Below are 27,762 nucleotides of genomic sequence, written 5' to 3' on the forward strand. Positions count from 1 at the left end.
AATGAAAATAAAAAAGTTTATTGAACACCACTATTAATAGCTAGCGAACCCACAAAGCTGAGCTTGTTATTGTGCTCGCTAACAAGTCTTGATTGGTCTGTGCTTTATATCGGAAAATCTCAAATTGATAATGATAATGGTGTTGCATTATATTAGCACTTAATCTATTCGGTGCGTAAGTTTGCGTATGTTTGTGTGTGTGTAACTTAGTGTACATGTGTGAGCGTGTGTGTGTGTGTGTCAAGTAGTGTGCGTATAAAGCATGTGAGGTAATTTTCGTAAATTATCAACTTTATATTGCAAATGCGGACAAAATGGTCGAATATATCTGCCATACCCCTAAAAGGTTAGCCCGCTGCTATCGTAGACTAAAATCATTACTTACCACTGCGGTAATTGCTAAAAGAACAATTTGTAGAGAAAAAAAATTAAGAAAAACTGTCAAGCTATACCATTCAAGACCGTAGGCAGGATGGGTGGGTTCGAGGGGGCTAACCCTATCGACAAAGATGCGATTTGATATATATATATATAAATTTTAAGTTAAATGAGAAAACATTATTTTTAAGCTTAAGACTTGTTGTAAGTTGATGTCAACTGTTTACGACTGTTTATATTTCGCTAAGATCGGTTAGTAACTAAAATATCGCACAAATAAAAAAAACAAACAGCCACACATGATTAGATCGTAATCAAGCTTAAAATTTTGCGGTTTCTGTCACTAAATAAAAGAAAAATAAAAAAGTGGCACGACTGTTTAAAGTCAGAAAAGTCGTCAAACAACTCTATAATTTCAGTAACTCGTGCAATAAAAATGCGACATCGTTACCGACCAAAAGTCAGACTAATAAAACTTTATTAAAATTCTAAAAGCTGAACTATTTTCCTTCATTCATCGCTCGTAAGGCATGTTTACATTGAGATAGTGATCGATGATATCTCCGCTGACATGTCTTTTAACCTGTGTAAACAGCCGTATTCGCGCCAATCATAAACTAGTAAATATGATAGCTATCAACTAATTCTGTTGTGTACAAATTACTTAAATGTATCAAACTGTAAGTTCTAATAAAACGTTAAAGGATATACGCATCAAGCGTTTGATTTTAAAATACTATAATTATTTCGACTTCTTTATTTAGTTTGGGGATTTTTTTGTACAATCGCATAATCATTCGAGCGATTTAAATTATATTTCATATAAATGTTGTGATGATTCTAGATCTGTGCATACATTAGCAAAAGCACCAGCGCGTTGTGGTATATAACCCTCTTTTATTTTCCGCCAATATCAGTCACAGTCAGTCACTGTTATAATGTAAATCTGCCTTTATGCTATGACACGAAAGAAACTCGGGCACGCACTCTCTTTTGTAAGAACCGATAAAAGACAGAAGGGATTCGACTTATAGCATTCCGACTCCCCAAATGTTCCCGACAATGGCTTTTGCTCTCCATCGCCAACTACTGGTTTTCTTATAGGAGTTTTTTTTTTTTCCAGTAGCATTAACTGTACTATTAATAATAACTCGGTCAATTTTACCAAAGGCATATACCATATGCCTTTGGTAAAATTGACCGGAACTGCAGTAGACACGCCAACAAACCGTGTGCTGTAGATTACTTAATGTAAAACAAATAACATTAGTTTTTGAAATTTTCTTCATAAAGTGTTTTTTTTTTCACAATTATCGATAGTAGGCATTATAATAATAATAAATTTATTTTATTCAGAGTGGTGAAAACATTACAAATACCAATTTTACATAATTTATCTAAGATACAGTTTTATTTATCAAATGATGCAAAATGTTTTATTTATCGGTGATCCTAGAGCGGGCAGTTACCTTGGCCAACGAATTAGTTTGGCCATCCAAAGGGGCAATGCTGCCAGCATCTTAGGAACTGTGCCTCGCTGCGGTGGTTTCGAGGACGTTTTATTTAGTTTTAAATAGTTTATTTTTTGATGCAAAATATAATAAATTAATTTAAAATGGTTGAACCACAAACTAAGCTAAAATCTTGCGATTTTGTGGTATAGCTTTTGGATCTCTTCCTGATAGAATTTATCTGAGTTGTCGTTGTAAGATTAAAATAAGCATAGCGTAAATATCCAACGTACTCGTATTACGTTTGTCTAAGAACGAGACGAGGTCCATGCACAATATTTATCTTAATTAATTTAAATTATCGAGATAAATGAAACCTGAATCTATTACACTCCTTATTTGGACCATCTTGGCGACCTCCCTGCAGCAGTGTTGAGCGCTGTGTCTTATAAATGGGAGGTTCCGGGTTAGATGCCTCTGGTCTGCACTAGTGGTAGATTTATACCGTCATCATGCGATTTCGCGTTCCAGTAAGATGTCACGTAGAAAACGTTAAGGTTTAATATACCTCAGATAACCCTAAAAGGTTGGCTCGATACCATCTAGGACTGCATTATGCCTGTTAAATGTTGTACATAAACCCTGGAATACTTAATGCTACTACCTACTTAATTTAAAAATAAGCTACTTACGGAGTTATGACAAAGGAAGTTAATTTTTTTATTCATTTTTTATTGGGTCATTAAACTGCTTCCTAAAATAAAAGAGAAAGACTGGAGATTGAAACCTTCTTAAAATAACATAATGCAGAATGCTTAATAAAAATAATCTAAAAGCTAATCTAGTTGATTAAGCTTTTAGATTATTTTGATTTAGAAAACAAAAGTTATAATTTAATAGGTACCTGAAAAGGGATCAAAAAGTAAAACGGAAAATAAATAAATTTAAGTTATGTAAGTTCATGTATTTAAGTTATGTAATTTCCTTTTTACTTTGCTATTTTGTGTTGATAGTTCTGTTCTCAGTTCATCTAACAATAAACAAAAAGTAAATTCTCATATGTAAATAAGGTAAATGTAAAGAATATATTTGTAGAACACGAACAAAACGGCAAAGTAAAAAGAAAATGTAATGCATTTTCTTTGTCATAACTCAGTAAGTAGCTTATTTTTAAAAGCGCGAGGGGATCAAAATTTTCCAGCGCGGACAAGCGACGTGACTGGTAACTTTGTGACTAAGCTAACAATTTATACATGGGCCGTAATGGCACGCTCGATGTCTGTTTGCCAAGCTTTTTATGAAATTTTATGCCGTCTTACGGCAATTTTATTAATTTGAGACATTATATTATGTTAGGTTGGGCTAATGGATATAATTATATGGTTTTGCAATCGTTTCAGTCTAGCTTATAACAATAATATCGTGTTTTTTTCCCGCACTTCTGTTTTTTTCAGATACGCATGCCGTTTTGACAGTAATTATGTTGTGTAACCGTGTGTGTGTGTAACTACAACTTTATGTTTCTCAATTTTGTAGTTTCTAATGTAGTTTCAGTGTATAATCTGTTGGTGAACCTAATAAATAAATAAATGAAATGAAATAAATAAATAGCTTAACGGAACATGTCGCTATCTATTTCGTTTTATTATATTATTTAATGAACATTATATAAATCACAACAGGACACTGGTCTCTTCACACAATGAGAAGTATCAAGGCCAAGTCCACAACGCTGGCCCAGCGCGGATTGGTGGACTCCACTCGCCTTTTTGAATATTAAAGAGAAACTTTCTGGCATGCAGATTTCCTCGCGATGCTTTCCTTCACAGCCGCAATAGTTCCTTTTGCAGATGCAGGAGCGGTCTAAAACTCAGTTTTTTCATAATGCCAAAAGTCGCATTTTTCATTAGCACGGCAGAAATGTAATCGATAACTTTTGTGACTAAACTAATAATGTAAATGTGCATTAATAGTGCGATCGATGTCCCTTTGCCAAGGTAATGTGTGCTGTCTTACCACAAATTTTACAGTGATTTATATATAGTTTGAGATATTTAAAGTTAGGTTGGGCTTATACTTTTATGTACTATAGTCGTTATAAATTAACACGAACTGAGCCAGCTGCTAGGAGGCCAATAGTTTTTATCCGCTTCGTGGTAGGCCAGCTCTTACAATAGCGCCAAAACATCAATCATTTTTTTATTACTATTGTTCTATCAGAAGTGAGATTTGGTGATAAGGCTTACGCATATCGAAGAGGCGCAAACAATGTGGTCTTTGATAAATCAGAGCCGGTAACTTGGGTTGTTTGTCTTGAGAATTTTTTTCCAGTCACTATGTTTACTGTTATGTAATTTTTGTTATTCCAATATAAGTAGTTTTTTTATAGGAGTATAATCGAAAATGAGGAAATGAGAACTGTTAAAAACTGGGGTTACCGACATAGCTCAACGAGTCGTGAAGCTGAAGTGGAAATGGCACTAAAGCACTGCCTAAAGTAAAAAAAATTGTCACACGTAAAAGAGGTAGGTATGAATACCAAACTCCCTATCAGGTTATCCCGTTACTATCAAGGGCTAACTTGTAGTGAAATAATAAAATGAAAATAAAAATAAAAATATTCAAAAGTGCTTATAAACTAGGCTACTTGAAATAAAAATTCATTTATTTCAAGTAGCCTAGTTTATAAGCACTTTTGAAATGTCAAGTCAGTCTGTTTGTGACTATACCACCAGTTCCGAAGGCAGATTCCACTGAGAAGAGCCGGCAAGAAACTAAGCAGGTTGCTCTTTTCCAACATCATATTATATATCGACCAAATAACGCCTAAGTGCGGTGCATATAACATATTTTATTCTACCGGAAAGACGCAAGTTAAATATAAAAGCCTGTAAAAATTGGCAAAGCAGACGAGCAGAGTGACGGGCGGCTGTCGTCGCTGAACTAACAAGTTATGCATGAGCCTAATGGCGCGTTCGATCGCTGTTTGCTATGGAATTCTATCCACAGATGCGGGCTTTTTGCGTTGCCTATTTTACATTATCAATATGCCTTGTTAGGTAATTTGAGACTGTTTACTTTACTATATAGGATAGAAGCAGGCGTTACTTTGCGGAAATCCATGATATATTATGAAAATTAAGCTTTTTCGCGGACTATAGCAATTTAAGCTTAATTTTTATAATATACTATACTCTGGTTAAAATCTCTAGTCTCTTGTCTTGGGGTCACACACAATACAAAGAAGCGGAGTGCCTTTTAAGTGAGGGATCCAGGGTTCGAATCTTTGCAGGGTTCCGATGTTTCTCTGGTTAGTTACCATCTTACCCAGCAAGACGTGTCAAGCAATTTAGAGTTCCGATCGAAAATGAAAATGAAAATAAAAAAGTTTATTGAACACCACTATTAATAGCTAGCGAACCCACAAAGCTGAGCTTGTTATTGTGCTCGCTAACAAGTCTTGATTGGTCTGTGCTTTATATCGGAAAATCTCAAATTGATAATGATAATGGTGTTGCATTATATTAGCACTTAATCTATTCGGTGCGTAAGTTTGCGTATGTTTGTGTGTGTGTAACTTAGTGTACATGTGTGAGCGTGTGTGTGTGTGTGTCAAGTAGTGTGCGTATAAAGCATGTGAGGTAATTTTCGTAAATTATCAACTTTATATTGCAAATGCGGACAAAATGGTCGAATATATCTGCCATACCCCTAAAAGGTTAGCCCGCTGCTATCGTAGACTAAAATCATTACTTACCACTGCGGTAATTGCTAAAAGAACAATTTGTAGAGAAAAAAAATTAAGAAAAACTGTCAAGCTATACCATTCAAGACCGTAGGCAGGATGGGTGGGTTCGAGGGGGCTAACCCTATCGACAAAGATGCGATTTGATATATATATATATAAATTTTAAGTTAAATGAGAAAACATTATTTTTAAGCTTAAGACTTGTTGTAAGTTGATGTCAACTGTTTACGACTGTTTATATTTCGCTAAGATCGGTTAGTAACTAAAATATCGCACAAATAAAAAAAACAAACAGCCACACATGATTAGATCGTAATCAAGCTTAAAATTTTGCGGTTTCTGTCACTAAATAAAAGAAAAATAAAAAAGTGGCACGACTGTTTAAAGTCAGAAAAGTCGTCAAACAACTCTATAATTTCAGTAACTCGTGCAATAAAAATGCGACATCGTTACCGACCAAAAGTCAGACTAATAAAACTTTATTAAAATTCTAAAAGCTGAACTATTTTCCTTCATTCATCGCTCGTAAGGCATGTTTACATTGAGATAGTGATCGATGATATCTCCGCTGACATGTCTTTTAACCTGTGTAAACAGCCGTATTCGCGCCAATCATAAACTAGTAAATATGATAGCTATCAACTAATTCTGTTGTGTACAAATTACTTAAATGTATCAAACTGTAAGTTCTAATAAAACGTTAAAGGATATACGCATCAAGCGTTTGATTTTAAAATACTATAATTATTTCGACTTCTTTATTTAGTTTGGGGATTTTTTTGTACAATCGCATAATCATTCGAGCGATTTAAATTATATTTCATATAAATGTTGTGATGATTCTAGATCTGTGCATACATTAGCAAAAGCACCAGCGCGTTGTGGTATATAACCCTCTTTTATTTTCCGCCAATATCAGTCACAGTCAGTCACTGTTATAATGTAAATCTGCCTTTATGCTATGACACGAAAGAAACTCGGGCACGCACTCTCTTTTGTAAGAACCGATAAAAGACAGAAGGGATTCGACTTATAGCATTCCGACTCCCCAAATGTTCCCGACAATGGCTTTTGCTCTCCATCGCCAACTACTGGTTTTCTTATAGGAGTTTTTTTTTTTTCCAGTAGCATTAACTGTACTATTAATAATAACTCGGTCAATTTTACCAAAGGCATATACCATATGCCTTTGGTAAAATTGACCGGAACTGCAGTAGACACGCCAACAAACCGTGTGCTGTAGATTACTTAATGTAAAACAAATAACATTAGTTTTTGAAATTTTCTTCATAAAGTGTTTTTTTTTTCACAATTATCGATAGTAGGCATTATAATAATAATAAATTTATTTTATTCAGAGTGGTGAAAACATTACAAATACCAATTTTACATAATTTATCTAAGATACAGTTTTATTTATCAAATGATGCAAAATGTTTTATTTATCGGTGATCCTAGAGCGGGCAGTTACCTTGGCCAACGAATTAGTTTGGCCATCCAAAGGGGCAATGCTGCCAGCATCTTAGGAACTGTGCCTCGCTGCGGTGGTTTCGAGGACGTTTTATTTAGTTTTAAATAGTTTATTTTTTGATGCAAAATATAATAAATTAATTTAAAATGGTTGAACCACAAACTAAGCTAAAATCTTGCGATTTTGTGGTATAGCTTTTGGATCTCTTCCTGATAGAATTTATCTGAGTTGTCGTTGTAAGATTAAAATAAGCATAGCGTAAATATCCAACGTACTCGTATTACGTTTGTCTAAGAACGAGACGAGGTCCATGCACAATATTTATCTTAATTAATTTAAATTATCGAGATAAATGAAACCTGAATCTATTACACTCCTTATTTGGACCATCTTGGCGACCTCCCTGCAGCAGTGTTGAGCGCTGTGTCTTATAAATGGGAGGTTCCGGGTTAGATGCCTCTGGTCTGCACTAGTGGTAGATTTATACCGTCATCATGCGATTTCGCGTTCCAGTAAGATGTCACGTAGAAAACGTTAAGGTTTAATATACCTCAGATAACCCTAAAAGGTTGGCTCGATACCATCTAGGACTGCATTATGCCTGTTAAATGTTGTACATAAACCCTGGAATACTTAATGCTACTACCTACTTAATTTAAAAATAAGCTACTTACGGAGTTATGACAAAGGAAGTTAATTTTTTTATTCATTTTTTATTGGGTCATTAAACTGCTTCCTAAAATAAAAGAGAAAGACTGGAGATTGAAACCTTCTTAAAATAACATAATGCAGAATGCTTAATAAAAATAATCTAAAAGCTAATCTAGTTGATTAAGCTTTTAGATTATTTTGATTTAGAAAACAAAAGTTATAATTTAATAGGTACCTGAAAAGGGATCAAAAAGTAAAACGGAAAATAAATAAATTTAAGTTATGTAAGTTCATGTATTTAAGTTATGTAATTTCCTTTTTACTTTGCTATTTTGTGTTGATAGTTCTGTTCTCAGTTCATCTAACAATAAACAAAAAGTAAATTCTCATATGTAAATAAGGTAAATGTAAAGAATATATTTGTAGAACACGAACAAAACGGCAAAGTAAAAAGAAAATGTAATGCATTTTCTTTGTCATAACTCAGTAAGTAGCTTATTTTTAAAAGCGCGAGGGGATCAAAATTTTCCAGCGCGGACAAGCGACGTGACTGGTAACTTTGTGACTAAGCTAACAATTTATACATGGGCCGTAATGGCACGCTCGATGTCTGTTTGCCAAGCTTTTTATGAAATTTTATGCCGTCTTACGGCAATTTTATTAATTTGAGACATTATATTATGTTAGGTTGGGCTAATGGATATAATTATATGGTTTTGCAATCGTTTCAGTCTAGCTTATAACAATAATATCGTGTTTTTTTCCCGCACTTCTGTTTTTTTCAGATACGCATGCCGTTTTGACAGTAATTATGTTGTGTAACCGTGTGTGTGTGTAACTACAACTTTATGTTTCTCAATTTTGTAGTTTCTAATGTAGTTTCAGTGTATAATCTGTTGGTGAACCTAATAAATAAATAAATGAAATGAAATAAATAAATAGCTTAACGGAACATGTCGCTATCTATTTCGTTTTATTATATTATTTAATGAACATTATATAAATCACAACAGGACACTGGTCTCTTCACACAATGAGAAGTATCAAGGCCAAGTCCACAACGCTGGCCCAGCGCGGATTGGTGGACTCCACTCGCCTTTTTGAATATTAAAGAGAAACTTTCTGGCATGCAGATTTCCTCGCGATGCTTTCCTTCACAGCCGCAATAGTTCCTTTTGCAGATGCAGGAGCGGTCTAAAACTCAGTTTTTTCATAATGCCAAAAGTCGCATTTTTCATTAGCACGGCAGAAATGTAATCGATAACTTTTGTGACTAAACTAATAATGTAAATGTGCATTAATAGTGCGATCGATGTCCCTTTGCCAAGGTAATGTGTGCTGTCTTACCACAAATTTTACAGTGATTTATATATAGTTTGAGATATTTAAAGTTAGGTTGGGCTTATACTTTTATGTACTATAGTCGTTATAAATTAACACGAACTGAGCCAGCTGCTAGGAGGCCAATAGTTTTTATCCGCTTCGTGGTAGGCCAGCTCTTACAATAGCGCCAAAACATCAATCATTTTTTTATTACTATTGTTCTATCAGAAGTGAGATTTGGTGATAAGGCTTACGCATATCGAAGAGGCGCAAACAATGTGGTCTTTGATAAATCAGAGCCGGTAACTTGGGTTGTTTGTCTTGAGAATTTTTTTCCAGTCACTATGTTTACTGTTATGTAATTTTTGTTATTCCAATATAAGTAGTTTTTTTATAGGAGTATAATCGAAAATGAGGAAATGAGAACTGTTAAAAACTGGGGTTACCGACATAGCTCAACGAGTCGTGAAGCTGAAGTGGAAATGGCACTAAAGCACTGCCTAAAGTAAAAAAAATTGTCACACGTAAAAGAGGTAGGTATGAATACCAAACTCCCTATCAGGTTATCCCGTTACTATCAAGGGCTAACTTGTAGTGAAATAATAAAATGAAAATAAAAATAAAAATATTCAAAAGTGCTTATAAACTAGGCTACTTGAAATAAAAATTCATTTATTTCAAGTAGCCTAGTTTATAAGCACTTTTGAAATGTCAAGTCAGTCTGTTTGTGACTATACCACCAGTTCCGAAGGCAGATTCCACTGAGAAGAGCCGGCAAGAAACTAAGCAGGTTGCTCTTTTCCAACATCATATTATATATCGACCAAATAACGCCTAAGTGCGGTGCATATAACATATTTTATTCTACCGGAAAGACGCAAGTTAAATATAAAAGCCTGTAAAAATTGGCAAAGCAGACGAGCAGAGTGACGGGCGGCTGTCGTCGCTGAACTAACAAGTTATGCATGAGCCTAATGGCGCGTTCGATCGCTGTTTGCTATGGAATTCTATCCACAGATGCGGGCTTTTTGCGTTGCCTATTTTACATTATCAATATGCCTTGTTAGGTAATTTGAGACTGTTTACTTTACTATATAGGATAGAAGCAGGCGTTACTTTGCGGAAATCCATGATATATTATGAAAATTAAGCTTTTTCGCGGACTATAGCAATTTAAGCTTAATTTTTATAATATACTATACTCTGGTTAAAATCTCTAGTCTCTTGTCTTCTAGGCAAGCGAGCTCTACCTTAGGCTGACCATCAGGTGTGATTGCAGTCAAGCGCCTGTCGTCTATAAACATAAAAAAAATAGTTATGTAGTTTGGGGGGTCACACACAATACAAAGAAGCGGAGTGCCTTTTAAGTGAGGGATCCAGGGTTCGAATCTTTGCAGGGTTCCGATGTTTCTCTGGTTAGTTACCATCTTACCCAGCAAGACGTGTCAAGCAATTTAGAGTTCCGATCGAAAATGAAAATGAAAATAAAAAAGTTTATTGAACACCACTATTAATAGCTAGCGAACCCACAAAGCTGAGCTTGTTATTGTGCTCGCTAACAAGTCTTGATTGGTCTGTGCTTTATATCGGAAAATCTCAAATTGATAATGATAATGGTGTTGCATTATATTAGCACTTAATCTATTCGGTGCGTAAGTTTGCGTATGTTTGTGTGTGTGTAACTTAGAGTACATGTGTGAGCGTGTGTGTGTGTGTGTCAAGTAGTGTGCGTATAAAGCATGTGAGGTAATTTTCGTAAATTATCAACTTTATATTGCAAATGCGGACAAAATGGTCGAATATATCTGCCATACCCCTAAAAGGTTAGCCCGCTGCTATCGTAGACTAAAATCATTACTTACCACTGCGGTAATTGCTAAAAGAACAATTTGTAGAGAAAAAAAATTAAGAAAAACTGTCAAGCTATACCATTCAAGACCGTAGGCAGGATGGGTGGGTTCGAGGGGGCTAACCCTATCGACAAAGATGCGATTTGATATATATATATATAAATTTTAAGTTAAATGAGAAAACATTATTTTTAAGCTTAAGACTTGTTGTAAGTTGATGTCAACTGTTTACGACTGTTTATATTTCGCTAAGATCGGTTAGTAACTAAAATATCGCACAAATAAAAAAAACAAACAGCCACACATGATTAGATCGTAATCAAGCTTAAAATTTTGCGGTTTCTGTCACTAAATAAAAGAAAAATAAAAAAGTTGCACGACTGTTTAAAGTCAGAAAAGTCGTCAAACAACTCTATAATTTCAGGTAACTCGTGCAATAAAAATGCGACATCGTTACCGACCAAAAGTCAGACTAATAAAACTTTATTAAAATTCTAAAAGCTGAACTATTTTCCTTCATTCATCGCTCGTAAGGCATGTTTACATTGAGATAGTGATCGATGATATCTCCGCTGACATGTCTTTTAACCTGTGTAAACAGCCGTATTCGCGCCAATCATAAACTAGTAAATATGATAGCTATCAACTAATTCTGTTGTGTACAAATTACTTAAATGTATCAAACTGTAAGTTCTAATAAAACGTTAAAGGATATACGCATCAAGCGTTTGATTTTAAAATACTATAATTATTTCGACTTCTTTATTTAGTTTGGGGATTTTTTTGTACAATCGCATAATCATTCGAGCGATTTAAATTATATTTCATATAAATGTTGTGATGATTCTAGATCTGTGCATACATTAGCAAAAGCACCAGCGCGTTGTGGTATATAACCCTCTTTTATTTTCCGCCAATATCAGTCACAGTCAGTCACTGTTATAATGTAAATCTGCCTTTATGCTATGACACGAAAGAAACTCGGGCACGCACTCTCTTTTGTAAGAACCGATAAAAGACAGAAGGGATTCGACTTATAGCATTCCGACTCCCCAAATGTTCCCGACAATGGCTTTTGCTCTCCATCGCCAACTACTGGTTTTCTTATAGGAGTTTTTTTTTTTTCCAGTAGCATTAACTGTACTATTAATAATAACATTATAAAAAGACTTCTATTCCAATAAGTGACAACTTTTTACTCGCACACTGTGAAGATAACTGACTGTATTTAAAAAATATATATAAATTATTATTAGTTTATATTACCGTTGAGGCATTTGGTCTGGTTTATTTTATTTGTACAAAATCAAAAGCTATAATAGCTGGTGATAAGACAAACAATGTTTTTCTCTTTATTTTTCTTTAGTACTTTCACATAAGCAAGACGAAGAAAAAACATTATGTAACTATGCGACCGCTGTATATTAGTAGAGGGTTATTACTTAGTCTATCTTTTAAAATAATTATATGTAAGTGTTGCTTTGTCGGTATTTGTATAACTCTGGTTAATCTTAATGGATTCTTAATTTTCGCATATGTTGTACGTATCTTACTCCTGCTCTCTCGCTGCCATGGATACCTGGTAAAGATCTCATAAGCAGATAAATTTTTGCTCGTCCACATCTTTTCTTGTTTATGACTTAATTTGGTACTAACTTGGTCCTCACTTCTTTTGGTACTGAATTAAATAACTAATTAAAATAACAGAGGATCATTTAAATCTGTTCACGGATAAAAAGTTTGATTTTGTTTGTGTTCCTCAAGATTTCTCAGCGCTAACTGACTACTGGCTAACACTATTAAGCTTAATTGACTATAATCTACGAAATATATGGTTATATTATAGATATATTTGTCTAATGTTTATATCTCATTTATTGCACCACCTACCTCTTTTCTATGTTTTTCCTTTTGCGTCTTTGGTTGCCTGGAAGAAATCGCTATGTGATAAGGGCACCAAATTGTACTCTCTTGCTCTATGTGTATATCTCTGTAACTACTTTTTTTTCTTTGGTGTACAATAAAAGTGTATTCATTAATGAATTTACTCATTTCTTGTCACCAAACTGACCTTCAGTTAATACTTGCAAGGATTGGATTGGATTTGTATCCAAGTCCTTGCAAGATAGAGTGATTCAATACAATAAATAAATAAATCTTAATATATATAAATCTCCTGTCACGATGTTTGTCCGCGATGGACTCCTAAACAACTTAACCGATTTTAAATTAAATTGGCACACCGTGAGCAGTCTGGTCCAACTTAAGAGATAGGATAGCTTAGATCTTTAATTGTAGTTGCAATTTTATTTTATTGCAAATTATTTGTCTATAATTAATTGACAGTCACATGTTACATATTTATATATATATATATATATATATATTTATATTTATATATATATATATATATATACTACTATACTCATTTAAGGCTTAGCGATACTGAATACTTTAAAAACAAAATCAAACGCAGACGAAGTCGCGGGCCACAGCTAGTATACTATGAAAATCTAGGCCCAACGTAAGCGGTACTAAGATGTCAGATAAATTGTTTTATGAATAACTAGCGTAGCCAGCCCGCTTCGCCGTACTAGATTTATTTTTATTTTATTTAAACAATAAATTTACATCATTAAATTTTAATTTAAGTCTCATAATATATTAAATCATTTATTTCTCTCCGTATTCATTCTCTTCTATTCTCTTCTCGAGCGGGTGAAGATCATTATCTAAACCCATGTACACCCAACAATAGAATATCATCATAGTAAATAAAAGCTGTATTTGACAGTTCAAAAATAGGAGTGCTCCGATCGTCACCAAACTTTACAGGATTACTCGCCAGGTCAATCCGGAGATTCCCTGAACGTTTCATTGAAATCGGTCCAGCCGTTTCGGAGCCTATACGTACCGTACGCCCATACCCACACACTCATTCATTCATTTATATATATATATATAGATATACGATGCCTACTGCGCCAATCGGCCGTCATTTATTGGCTTTAAAAATATAATACTGTATATAAACCTTGCCCGCTTTGGAGCTCAAGCAGCGTGATGGTTTCACTACTATGTGAGAGAAGACTTTTGTCCAGCAGTACGAGATCAACAGGCTGGGTATATTAATGATGATAAACAAGACAAATTGCTTAGTTCTTTCACGCTAAGACATTTCGGTACAGAAAATTTTAATGAGATATTTATATTTTGTACCACGTACGCCATAACGATGACGGCGAAATGTGAATCGCAATATTCCGAATACCAATACGGCAATACCTGTAGCATATGAGCTATACAGATTTGACTATATGTACAAGAACCATTGCATTCTCCGTCGAGGCAGATTAAAAAACGCCAACGTCCAAGAATGCAATAAAAGTTCCACCTTTGACTGCTGCGACCTTAAACAACACTGTCTTCGTAAATCACATAAAAACCTCATAAACATCGCAGGGACTTTAGCGAGATGCTTCAATAATTATGTGGCCTTAAATATTTTCGCCATATTCTCAAGGGCGTTTTTTAAAAGCAGTTTTAAGGCCTTTCTACGCTTATTATGCTCATCTTGTTTACATTACTGATTCATATTATTTTATCATCCTCATAATAATTATCCTCAGAATATAAATTACTCACCTTCGTGAGAGGATTATAGAGCATAAACCCACCACGCTACCCCAATATGGGCTGGTGGTTTTTTAACGATTCTTATAAAATTTGTTATAGACTGACGGCTTAGCGTTGTGTCTCTTACTTCGGGACAGAACTAAACCCTTACCCGGGAATCAAGACCTAGTGATCCGTAACCACTGGACTAACGAAAAGAAAATGAAGAAGAAACCCTTTATTGCACGCAAAACATAAAGGAAAAGAGACAGTAAGAAGTTTACAGTAGTATAAATATTGTAGGCATGCACAGGCGACCTTATTGCTGCAAGCAATCTCTTACAGGCATCCTTTGTTAATAGGACTTACATCAAGATAACATTGCCAATACTGTTCTAATATATTCATTATACATGTAAATATACCAAAATGTATAGATAACAATAGACCAACGAGGAAGTTTACTTAAATTGAAGTTAATAACGTGACTTAGGTAGGAATATCATAAACATAAGATTATTATAAAAAGGAAAATTTGTTATGTTTCATTCATTCGTAAAAAGCCCTAATGCTTACGGACATAATCATTAGCGCCAAGAAAGTTCATACATTTTTTCCTCGTTCTAAGAAACGCCACAAAAATAGCATTAGGCCACAAGCTAATGTAATTTGCTTCACAAATGTTGTTATACGTTGTAATAAGCTCCGCCGTGACTGAAAAACTCAACCTCATAATGTCTGCAATCCCGGTAATGTATGTTACTGCAATATTAACAGTTTAAGTTCTTTGAATATTTTATTTATAATAAACAAGAGTAAAATACGACAGGGAAAAGGTAAATGACAAAATCAAAATGAGGTTTTCGAGTTAATTAAATGTTATCCCTTACATCTTTTATAGCCTATTAAAAGTGGCATAACTACGGAATAGTTATGCCACTTTTATTATATATATACTATTTATTAAATATATACTAGCGGACCCCAGCGCCATCTTTCAGGCTTATTTGTGAATCTCAACCATCCAGTAATTTTTTCAAAAATTATAATTAAATTAAATAAGTTTGTAAACAAGATTCGAAGACTTAAAAACAGCAGTTAGTTAGCTCAAGTATTTAATAGAAATTTGAATACCCAAAGAGATTTAATCGTAACGTGATCTAAAGGTAAGCAAATCCAACACAATTCTACAAAGCTCTTTCCTATTCCTTTTATAGGTGAAGGTAATTCTAGTAGCCCGTTTTATTAAGTACTCGAATAACCAGCGAAAGTTGGTTCATGGACATTGCAGATAAAATTATTCATGTCCAATGAAAATTATGAGAAGTTACGGATATCTAGGTATATTTAATGTTTGCTTCTTTACCAGATACTTGCTTTGTATATTTGTTCTAATAACTCGCACGTGTTAAGTATTTAAATCCTAAATACATTAAATTGTGTTGTTTGAATATTTTATTGTATTTTTGTAGAACCCAGTAGTTCCACTCGTATATAACCGGCTTGGTTTACTAATACCTTGGTTTTGTCGGGCGGGAGGCTTCGGCTGTGGCTAGTTACCACCCTACCGACAAAGACGTGCCGTGTGTGATTTGGGGTATGGTTTAAATATAAAATGCATATTCCCTAACAGATTAGCCCGCTACTATCTTAGAATGCATTATCAGTTAGGTTAGTTGAGATTGCAGTCAAGGGTTAACTTGAAGTGGGATAAAAAAATAGAAAAACCATTATTTCAGGCTGAAATCTTATTTTACTGAAAATAAATATAGTCGATGTTACTTCTGGATGAAATAATTTTCTAACGAACTATTGAAGTCAGTTTAGTAATTTCAAAGTTATTTTTTTATACTCGTGTCATCACTACATAGTCTCTCAAACGTAGGATCGAAAGCAGCTCCAGTATTATTGAGAAAGTTTTAGCCGATAGGCAGGATAGTGTATTTAAAGCCCACTGGATGTCAGCTTTAGTATGTAGTAACATTAATTATATCAACTTTCATAGATATTAAGTTAATTGTAAATAACTAACACATGGACCTTTGTAGTCTGAAATAAATGCAATACATTTAAACAAAGTCGCTTCCTGCTGTCTGTCTGACCCTATAAATCCTTTTATCTTTTATTGTAAATGCTATTATGTCTTTAATAGAATGTGTTTGTTTATTTATCTAGATATTATTCGGTTTCACTTGTAACTTAAATAGGAAACAAAATGTGTTATGTGTTCTTTCTCATTCTCTCGCCGGCTGAATCATTTATGTGTTTGTGTCTCTATGGACTTATTTTTTCGTTTCGTCGAGTTTGAAATCACAACGATTTTAAACAAGTTTCACTTCAAAAAAATACTAGGCTAGGTATCAAGTGTGACCTCTATACATAATAATTAATAAGTCTAAATAGAGTCGGTATTTTACGTTTAAAAATGTAGCGTTACCTTATGTTAAAAATCAAGGATTATGAACCCGTTGAAAATTATAGAGATTTATATGTACAAAATCAAAGTTACAGGTTCGTTAAGCTTAAATCTGCTAACGATTTTTATGGAAAAACTTGTCGTGTTTCCATAAAATAAAACAAAATATCGTTTCGAGTATCTCATTTGAATCAATTAAAATATACGCAGTTGCGTCCGAAAATATTTTATAGAGCAAAAAAGCATTAATTATAAATGCAAAATAAGAGTGAGTGCTGATATTTATGTAGAAAAAATCCACAAATTGGATTCAAAAAGTCGCAAATAAATGAGTGAAACGTGAACAAGCGAAAACTTTTTTTCTGTAGTCGGTGAGCTGGCAAAAGAATCGGACTGTCGAAATGAAGAGCTCCCGAATTAAGGAAATTAACTTTTTTTTCATAATAAAGCTCGGGCTTTGCAAACGACGTTCAATTAATTGTTTGAGATCATTACGTCGAGGATTGTTATTCAAATTTTGTTTTGCGGATTTATTCGACCCGGCAGGTAAATAATTGAAAACGTAGCTCTTTACTAATTCCAATTTTCATTATTTGTGGGTTTGATATAATTTTACAAACAGAGTAAATATAGAGACACAGTAATATTATTAAGTTGGAATATTTAAAGCAGCCTTACCGCTCTCATCTCCCGCAAGACCGAAAAATGATTATAAATGTTGATGTTGTAAAGAGAAGTACTGAGTTTTTTGCCGGCTCTTTTCGGTAGAATCTGCTTCCCGAACCGTTGGTAGAGTCACTACAAAAAGTCATACTTAACGTTCCAAAAGAACTTTTAAAGCAGGCCTACTTGAAACAAATGAATATTGATGAACTTCGCACGGGTTTTAACACAACTTGGATGTTTCGTGCTCAATAACCCGTTTTGTGTTTGAATCGTGCAAAAAAATTGGATACGTATCGAGTAGATATAAATAATAACATACTAGTTGTGCAAATAAACTATTATGATTCATTCGTTTAATACAATTATTATAATATTTGTTTCGTTTGTCAATAAAATAAATGACGGCGGTTAGATAATAATTAAACGTTCAATTAAACAAGCAAATGTAACTAATTCGGTTTGCGGTGAGCGCAAATTCAAATTAGAAGCTTCCATTCAAGCGTACTTTATCGCCTCAACGACTTCATTTTGTTGATCACTATTTTTGGATAGAATTTCAATTAATGTTCATTATTTACCTACGTACTATATTAAATACCTCGATATTTGATTTCCCTTAGAAAGCTCCTCATCAGTAGAGCTCACATAAATTTTGTTAAATTTTGACTTGTTAATTGTCTGCGTATAATATATCTGTTGTATAACAGGGCTTCCCAACCTGGGCGCCATGCAAAGTACAGAGGCGCACCGATAAATTGCAACTTCTGCACTTAAAAAAAAAAAATTTTTGATAGTTTTTATGCAGCGGTGTCACGGCTTGACCCCCACTTTTTCTTTTTTAAAGTTTTTAACTTATTAGGGGTTTATTACTTGTAATTGCGCCGAAGGTTGAGAGCCCCTGTTGTATAAGGGTAAGGATACATGAATTGAACCAATCCTGACTAGTAAAAATAATTAATCTACGTTAAGTTCTTTTACGTGGGATAGAAATTGGGACTGGTAACTAGTGTAGGTATATATTATTTAGCCCCTGGAAACAGTTTTCGGAATTTTCTATTCCGAATAATCCCTGTCGCAGCGGTGAGCGCCGTGGTCTTATATGTTGGACGTCCCGAGTTTGATCCCCGACTGCAGCAGGTTGAAATTTATAATTTTCAAATTGCCGTTGCTAGTTATCTTACTAATTCTTATTTTGGCGATTGGTTTTTTGCAATCAGTTCCAACCGATTGACGGCCACTGCTGGACATAGGTCTATTGTAGGGCGTTCCAGACTCCGCGATTATGGGTCGCTTGTTTCCAGCGGCTCCCCGCGACTCGTTTGATGTTGTCCGTCCACCTAGTTGGGGGTCGACCAACGCTGCGTTTACCGGTGCGGGGTCGCCACTCCATCACCTTCGCAGCAGCAGCAGCAATCAGCTATATAGAGTATCCTGACAGCATATAAATACATGAAATCTTTTGCGACCTCCCTGGCGCAACGGTTAGTGCTGTAAATTTAAGTAGGAGGTCCCGGGCTCGATTCCCGGGAGGGCAATTTAGGGATTTATAATTTCTGAATTTTCTCTGGTCTGGCCGTGGCTAGTACCACCCTACCGACAAAGACGTGCCGCTATGCGATTAAGTGTTCCGGTGCAATGTCGCGTAGATACCGATTAGGGGTATGACTACCATACTTCCCTAACAGGTTAGCCCGCTACCATTTTAGACTGCATCATCACTTACCACAAGGTGAATTGCAGGGCAAACTTGTAGAGGAATAAAAAAAGAACCCCCCCCCCCACCGTAACGCATAAATCTCTCGCAAACGAATATCGCTTTTACGAATCATTTATTGCGTTAAGAATAGAAATCATGAGCATTAAATTTTTCACGCATACCTTCCCTTTCATTAAAATATACCGAGTACGGAGGGAGCATTCGTTATACCGATTCCGCGTCATTTGCCTCCGCTGTACAAATTCCCAACCATTCAAAATAGGTCTAGAGCCGGCCGAAAGAATCATTTTTGTTTATTCTATTACAAATAAAATAAATATATACTGCGACAATACACACATCGCCATCTAGCCCCAAAGTAAGCGTAGCTTGTGTTATGGGTACTAAGATGAGTGATGAATATTTTTATGAATAGTATACATAAATACTTAGAATATACATATAAACACCCAGACACTGAAAAACATTCATGCTCATCACACAAATATAATATGTATGAACGCTTCATAAGTACCTACCAGTAATAGACTCCGATATCATAGTGAAAAAGGAACCAGGTTAATTTTATTTAATTATATTTTTGTTCGCTAATTATTTTTTATTAAGTAAATTATGTGGGTAAAGAAACAATTTCTTTCTTTCTTTCGAAATAAAGATTTTTTTGTATTTAATATGAACTAGCGGACCCGCGCGACTTCGTCCGCGAATGCGCCGACTTTAAAAAATATTCGTATATTGTCGCGGACTGTTTTACAGAACTTTAAAGAAACAACAATTCTGACAATTCCGATATACTTACACATTTGGCGTAACGTTTACCGTTCACGCATCGCACGCATCAGAATGTCTCAAAAAGGATATATTTTGCAGTTTTTGCCCGAGATTTCAATATAAATGAATCCAAGCTAGATCGATTTATCGCCCCCGAAACCCCCTCTATACTAAATTTCATGAAAATCATTGGAGCCGATTCCGAGATTCCTATTACACACATATATATATTTATCGATAAAACACGAATAAAATGAAATTTTATAAAAATTAATCCTAGCTAGATCGATTTATTACCCCCGAAACCCCCTTCCGAGATTCCAATTTTATACAAGAATTGCTCGTTTAAAGATATAAGATTTATTTATTTAAAAGGTATGTATTTCTTTAATCGAAGATCCTACAGTCATCTCTCATTTTAAAATGATAGAAGCGCGTTCAATAATACAATAACTCACGGCTATGAACAACCATAAGCCCGCCACCTCATAAATTATGAAGCGGTGACATTCAGATTCGAATGAAGGCATTTAGCTACGGGTATGCCACGGAAGGCGGAAATGCGACCCGAATTAAGAAGGTATTAGCGTTTGTTTCGTCTCTTTATAAATGACTTATCAGGTGCCTGTGAACGAGGGTAAAAATTATAAGAGTTGAAGGTTACTGAATTGGGTTAAATATTAGAAAATTAAGGTCGCGCGTAATCCGTTCGGACGCCGGTTGTTTGATATGAATTATATTGTAATTGTAATATGATTAGTCGTCGGCTGGATATATGCTTAGTAACGCCTGCTTCAATTAAAAAATAAAAACAAATTCATTTAGATGATCGTTATTTGTGCTACTTATTTAGTGACTTTAAAGGTCCGAATCCAGCCTTTTCCTTTTTTTCATGCCTCAGAGAAGACCTTTATCAGTCAGTTACGATGGTTAACACTAACAACTGATGATAGCCAATGATAGCCAATCCCATAACACAAACCATTATATTAAAGGAATTTACACTTTTTTAATTTGTTTGAGTTACTTTTGGATTTGTATTTAAACAACGTATTAGGGAAAAAAGTAATATATGACAGTCGGCAATGCCGTGGAATAATTGTGATTTGAATAATCTGTGCCACGGTCTGCAAATCTTTTGATGGTCGCCACTCCAGCACACTGAGACCCTAAAGTCTATCGTTACTCCCAGCAATGAAACCCCGTAGCCGCTTTCAGCTTCGCCATGAAACATTACTTCACAATAATTCTCTATTCCTTTTCAAATGCTCTTTGCTCCTATTTTGATTTTACATTCCAAAAGGACGCGTATCTGAAAGCAGAATCTTTCCGCGTTTCGTTACAAAGCGTCATGATGTCGATTCCAAACGAAAATAGGCCGTGTCAAGTTGAGTTAAGAGTACCATTGCCCTGCAGCAATGACTATTATATAACGAGAGCCTGGCTATTAGGGTTGTACGAAAGGATTGCATGCGACTTAATTTACTTTGTGTAATTTGTATGAATAAGATTATTTGATATTGCCGTTGAGTGTTGAAACTTATAGGGGAATGAATGATTATACATTTATTGTACGTACACGTGATGCGAAACAAAGAAAATCGATAGAAATACAACTCAGTATGTACATACTCGTAATATGCTGAATAGTTGTTATTATATCGACTGCTATTTATGAAATACTTTATCAACCAAATAAAACTAGGTATTTCTTTTCTACGTTACGTTATACTGTTATACAAAAAAAGAGTATATCGTGGGAATAGTAACGCAGTTTTAGATCACGCTCTGAAATTCCAAAGGTGTTGTCAGTTGAAGTATGTTAAAACACGGTATAATTATTTTGCCGTTATGCCACGTTTAGTAATATATGGTAAGTTCTAATGACATAACGTGGGAATAGGAATGCAGTTTTTGTATCATGCTCTGAAATTGTCAGTTAAAGTGTGACAAAACACTGGAAAACTATTGCGACATTATGTCATGCTTATTAATAAAGGGGAAAGTAATTTTTAAGTAAAAATATCAACGTTTTTATAACAACCCTAGCATTTCGCCCGAGGGTTGCGACTCGACGACCCTTGTCATGGAGAGACACGTCTGACGTCCTACATTTGTGCGAGTGACCGAGACCGACTCTTGATAACGCTGGAAACTATACACGCGCCAAACTTTCCATGCAGCCCTTATTTCCTAAGCCATATCACCTAATTTGCAGTAAAAAAAATCTACAAAATGTGGCTCGTGGTGTAATATTTTATCAGTGACATTTGCGGACGCAAAGATAGTTTCATTTGTAGGCTGAACTGTGAAGTACATTTTATTGGCAGTATAAAGTATAGTCGCTGTAATACTATTCTGCATATCAAGATGGCTAACACAGATGATTTTTAGCTGGAAGGAAAAATTCGTGAAACTACTCTTTGATGGACTCTTTTGTTTTACATTTTTCTATATATATTCAAATATGGATATAAAACAAATTATTGATACAGGCAGTTATCTTTAAAATAATTGTAGTGGGCATATTTTTCAAACGCCTTGTGGATGAGATACAAAAATTCAAGGTTTGGAGAAATATAGAGCGAGATGTTGCACTGGAGCTTCCACATAACTCTCGAAAACTGTGAGTCTGAAAACTTTACTGATGCAACTATAAATAAACACACTTTGGTGAGTTTTTAAAAATCCACCACTATACCCGGACCACGAAAGTGGCCCTCCGATTTACTAGTTCAGCAATTGTTATAATTCTGGTTCCTCATAGCCACTCTATTTAAAAGAACTAATAGTAAAATTACAATTCGTTTATTTTGACGAGGTTCTGAGTGTTGCTCATAATCACCATCACTTCAACCGATTGAAGTCCAGTGCTCAACATAGGTTTTTGTAGGGTGTTCCTATCCACGTTCCTGGGCCGCTTGTTTCCAGCGACTCCCAGCGACTCGTTTGATGTCGTCTGTCCACCGAGTCGGGGGTCGACCAAATCGAATACCTGTGCAGGGTAATCGATTTGGTCCACCATTCCAGCATCTTGGAGAGCCCCAACGTCCATCGGTTCTCCGAGCTATTTGAGGATTTATATGTACATAGGCTATATTTAAGCTATCTTTTAACATCAAACTAACAGAAGCTATCGATAGCATAACCGGGTAAAACTGCGGGGCACATCTACATTACACATGCTTAAAAATGAAGCTAATAACAAACTACTTAGGAACCTAATCAATCGTAAGTTTTTTTAATTCTCAACATTTCTTCAAGTAGAAAGCGTAAGTGTGAATATAGTCGCGTAGTGTTTAAATGGAAAGGGGGACAAGAGGTGGCAGAACTGGTTCCATTTCTTCACTTGTTTGCTTTTCTTCCGAGAAAAAAAGAAAAAAAATGCCAGTTATATCTCTTTTGTCAGAAAGCACTTAAAGTATCAAAAGCTTATTGTTTTACTTTCTACTTTAACTTTATTTAAACATAAATAGCCATTATTTCATCGCTACATATTATAAACCAAAGTTTCTGTGCTGGGTTTCTATCTGTTTCAGTTTATCTCAAAAACAATAGTTCTGAGATAAACTTATGAAACGTCGCTGTCGTATTTTGTTAATTAAGAAAAACAAAAATTTAAATTTTTTTCCAAAACTTTTGACACATTAAATAGAGATGCCGTCACTAAGGCAAAATCATCAATAGCCTGTAACAGTCTGTAACAGTCTACTGCTAGACTAAAGTCCAGCAGTGGACTTTTACACCTGACTGACTGACTGACTGTTACACTGCTACACCAGCAGTGGACTGTATTAAAATTAACCATCTTGTTGGTTGCCCATAATCACAACATTGGGTAGACGGGTTGGTGATCCCAGTAGATGGTAGTAGCAGCACAAAGGATGCTGCTGTCCGGTCTCTGTTATATCCCTTTATTCGCCACGTACGACACCCGCGGGAAGAGGGGGCGTGGTGACAACTGTATTCTGATCTACACACATACACACATCCACACGATTTTAATTTATTTGCAATATCACAATAATCAAAAGCAATTGTTATAAAACCCCTGTTAGGGCGCAGCAATAGGGGCAGTAGAGAGGCAGGCCACTTAATAATAAAAATTATAATATTTCATTCTTAAAAAAAATCGTTTACAGTGTTATAAGTTTCATTATACTTTGAATTGGATGATTATAAAGTTATTAATGTGACACTGCCAGAGGACTTCAATAGAACTAAATATACCGGTATATCGAAATATATAGACTTCGTAATTAAAATCTGATAGTAACATATGAAATTACAATGATGATAGTGATCAGCATCTGACTTATATCTTATTATTTTTTTATTTTGTAAGACTGATGGTAGTTTCTTAAACTTTCAAAGTGTAACTTTCCAACAGTGGTATGCGTCAGGCATTTTTTTGTATTAAAAAATGGGATCTAGGAATATAGTAAGCACGGACATAGCCGCAGGCAAAGCGAGCAATCAATAATGTCGTGTTTAAGTAAAAGTAGTGTAGGTACTCGTAATTATGAAAAAGAAGCTAAAACTCAGAAAATGTGCGCGATGAAAGACGCGAATATCTCTGCGTATTTTTAACAATGAAAGCGATCTCCCGCGAAGCCTTTGTGCTAATTTCGGGTAAGTCAGGAGTTAATAGTAATTAAATCTCTTCTGATGTTATTGATCCTAAAATCAGCTTTGTCTTAATTGAAAGGAAAATCTTCCTTCCTTTTTTCCGTTTCATTAAACAATATTCCAGCTCAGAGCCAGTCAGCGGGCGTTGGAGAGAGTTATGCCTGGAGTATCCCTCCTTGATCAAATCAAAAATGAGGAGATCCGTAGAAGTACTAGAGTTACCGACATAGCTCAACGTCAACGGATGGATGTTGGGGTTGGTGGTGGAATGGATTGTATCGAGACTTCTTTTAATGTTCTAGTGCTTCTGACTCGCTATTCATACTGATCATAAGTTGTGTTTTTTTTTTATCCATACTTTAGGCTACCCAAAAATTTAGATTTCTAAAAACCCAAACAAAAAGCACAATGCAAAACGAATCAATTTTAACATTTATAGATTGAAATAGTTTTATCAAGACCTGCTTGTAAATACCAAAGATTAAGAGATACTCACAATATTATCAATGATGATACTGACTTTAATAACTATGTAAATATTTAAGGTATTTCCCCTGTGGAGTGACTCACTATGATTTACAGTTATTAGTTACCTATGCCCCTTGTTTTAATATGTGTAAGTTCACCCACTGCTTTTGCCAAACTCACATTGAAGCATGGTGGATCCTTTATTTATATTATAAAGTTAAGCCGGATATTATGTGTGCGTATTTTTTTACTATTAATCAGACTACAATATTGTAATTACACAGTTTTCTTTTATTTCTGTTTTACCCACATTCGCGGGATTCATGAGGAAATGTTCTGTCCAAATATTTAATTTCATTTGGTGCATCTCTACTAATATTATAAATGTCAATGTTAGATCCTCATGAAACTTTGTACACAAATTTTTGGAAGTTTTAGAAGTAATATAGGATATTTTATATCCCGACATTAAGCTCGGTTCCTTTGAGAGAGGGGATAAAATTGTTGTACGATTTTACACCATAACTCCGATAAATTATAATCGATTTTAATTTTAATTTTTTGTACTATAGAGGTTATAATATGTGTTAAATTTTGTAATGATATAAAAAGGAACAAAATACATTGTGATGACGCAATGACACAATCACAATTTATCAGTTTTATAGAAGAGACCTTAAGCTGTGAATTGATTTGTGTTTCATAACTACACTTCTTAAAATAAAAGAAAATATCATACCAATTTCAGAAGCAAATGCAAATACAAAGATTTAACACTTCCTTCTTTATTCAGAGTTGCGAGTGATTCACGTCAAAATTCAAAGAAACAAAAATAGTATCGCAAGAAAACCGCATTAATAGCTCGCGGAAGATAGTGCCCACTCCGTTATCACAATGATTACGTACGAGTATGACCGTGGATCGGACTTGAATCATGAATCATACAGTTAACAATGAAATTAGACGTTGTTTGTTCAGTATTTACATGATTGCGATTTTAGTAAGAGAGTTTCGACACTTGTTTGTTTTATACTAGTACTTCGCAAACAATTTTATCATCATAGCTAGCCTGTTAGCGTAGAGGAAGCTTAGTTGTACAGATGTGTGACAAAGGCGTCTAGACAGAGCAATCGTGTGGTCAGTGCGAGGCGAGGAAGGAACCCAGAAATCCTTGAAAATGACACCCAAATTTTTAAATTTTCAATTTGACAGGGCGGCCATCTTGGTTTTTTACAGTAATGTCATATTCGTTCTTTAAAATCCGAAAAAAACGATGCCCCTGATCTTTAAGACCTCATTAGTAAAGATCATACTTAGTTAAAAGTGCTGTCCTGAAGATGTCGGCATGTATCACGAGATACATTTTGAGTTACTGTATCTCTTATTTATTCTAAAGCGGTGATAGTAAGTGGTTAGGACTCCAAACTTCCTTTCGGAAGGACCGAGCTCGATTCCGTCTCGTATAACTTTTCTTAGTTAAGTGTATTTTAATCAATTCATTATTGCTTAACTCTTAGGGAAACCTGCATGTCCGAAAGATCTCTATACTGTTTTTAAAGTCGTGTAAATTCTACCTATCCGCACTTGGCGAGTGTTGTGGAAAACAGAATATAGTGGGCTTGTAAAGGGTGAATAATGATGATGATAACTTCTCTTTAAAGTCATATTAGTGTACCATTGCTTTGCATAGGCTAGGACTCTATAGGAAACTGACACCCTGTTTCCTATAGAGTCCTACGGTGGGGGGGTTTTCTTTTTTTATTCCACTAAAAATTATCCCGTGGCTGCAATCTAACATAGTGGTAAGTGATGATACAGTCTAAGTTGGTAGCATGCTAACCTTTTAGGGAGTATGGTAGTCATACCCCTAATCGGTTTCTACGTGACATCGCACCGGAAAACTAAATCGCTTAGCGGCACGTCTTTTTCGGAAAGGTGGTAACTAGCCACGCTCAAAGCCTCCCACGCTCAAAGCCTCCCACCAGACCAGACAACAAAAATAATAGGGTTTAATAGCTCTGAAATGCCACAGTTTGCAGTCTTCAACGGTTATTATCACATAGCACGTCAAAATAAGTGGGACCCACAGGTGTGGCTGATGATTTAACGTGTTTACCGATGCACGGGGTGGACAGCGCCAATTTCTTCTCTCTGGGCTATTTCTGAGCACTCCTCAGCCGATAAATTATTTAGTCAGAAGCGGGAGTTGAATTTAGATTTACGAATTTCATGATACGAAGTCAAACCATACAACCTATATGACGTATATTTGCTTTACTTTAATTTTATGTGTATAGCTCACACCGAAAATTCACTTAACATTAACTAAGTAGGTACTAAATACGAGGTGCGGTTTATTACGTGTCGTTCCACGTTACGTTGAGGAGAATCCTACATGATGATGTCACATTGCCATTAACACGATCGCAGTGAAGGTTATTTTTCATAATTTCATAAACTTCTTCTGATTTTAGTAGCGAGTAGAAATTGAATTGTAATAGAAGAATTGATCATAAAAACGAAAGTAGCAATCGAACCAAATAAAAAAAATACGCAAAACTTGCACATCTTGCGGGTTGTCGTGAAAGAAACTGCATTTACAGCTATT

General features: G+C 35.0%; 1 protein-coding gene across 1 annotated transcript in view; it reads left to right on the forward strand.

Annotated features, from left to right (window-relative positions):
* Positions 1-27,762, forward strand: part of LOC120628750 (G-protein coupled receptor Mth2-like) — a 131,212-nt gene that overhangs the window by 35,269 nt on the left and 68,181 nt on the right. The window lies entirely within an intron of this gene.

This window comes from Pararge aegeria, chromosome 13, assembly GCF_905163445.1.
Source record: "Pararge aegeria chromosome 13, ilParAegt1.1, whole genome shotgun sequence".
NCBI lineage: Eukaryota > Metazoa > Arthropoda > Insecta > Lepidoptera > Nymphalidae > Pararge > Pararge aegeria.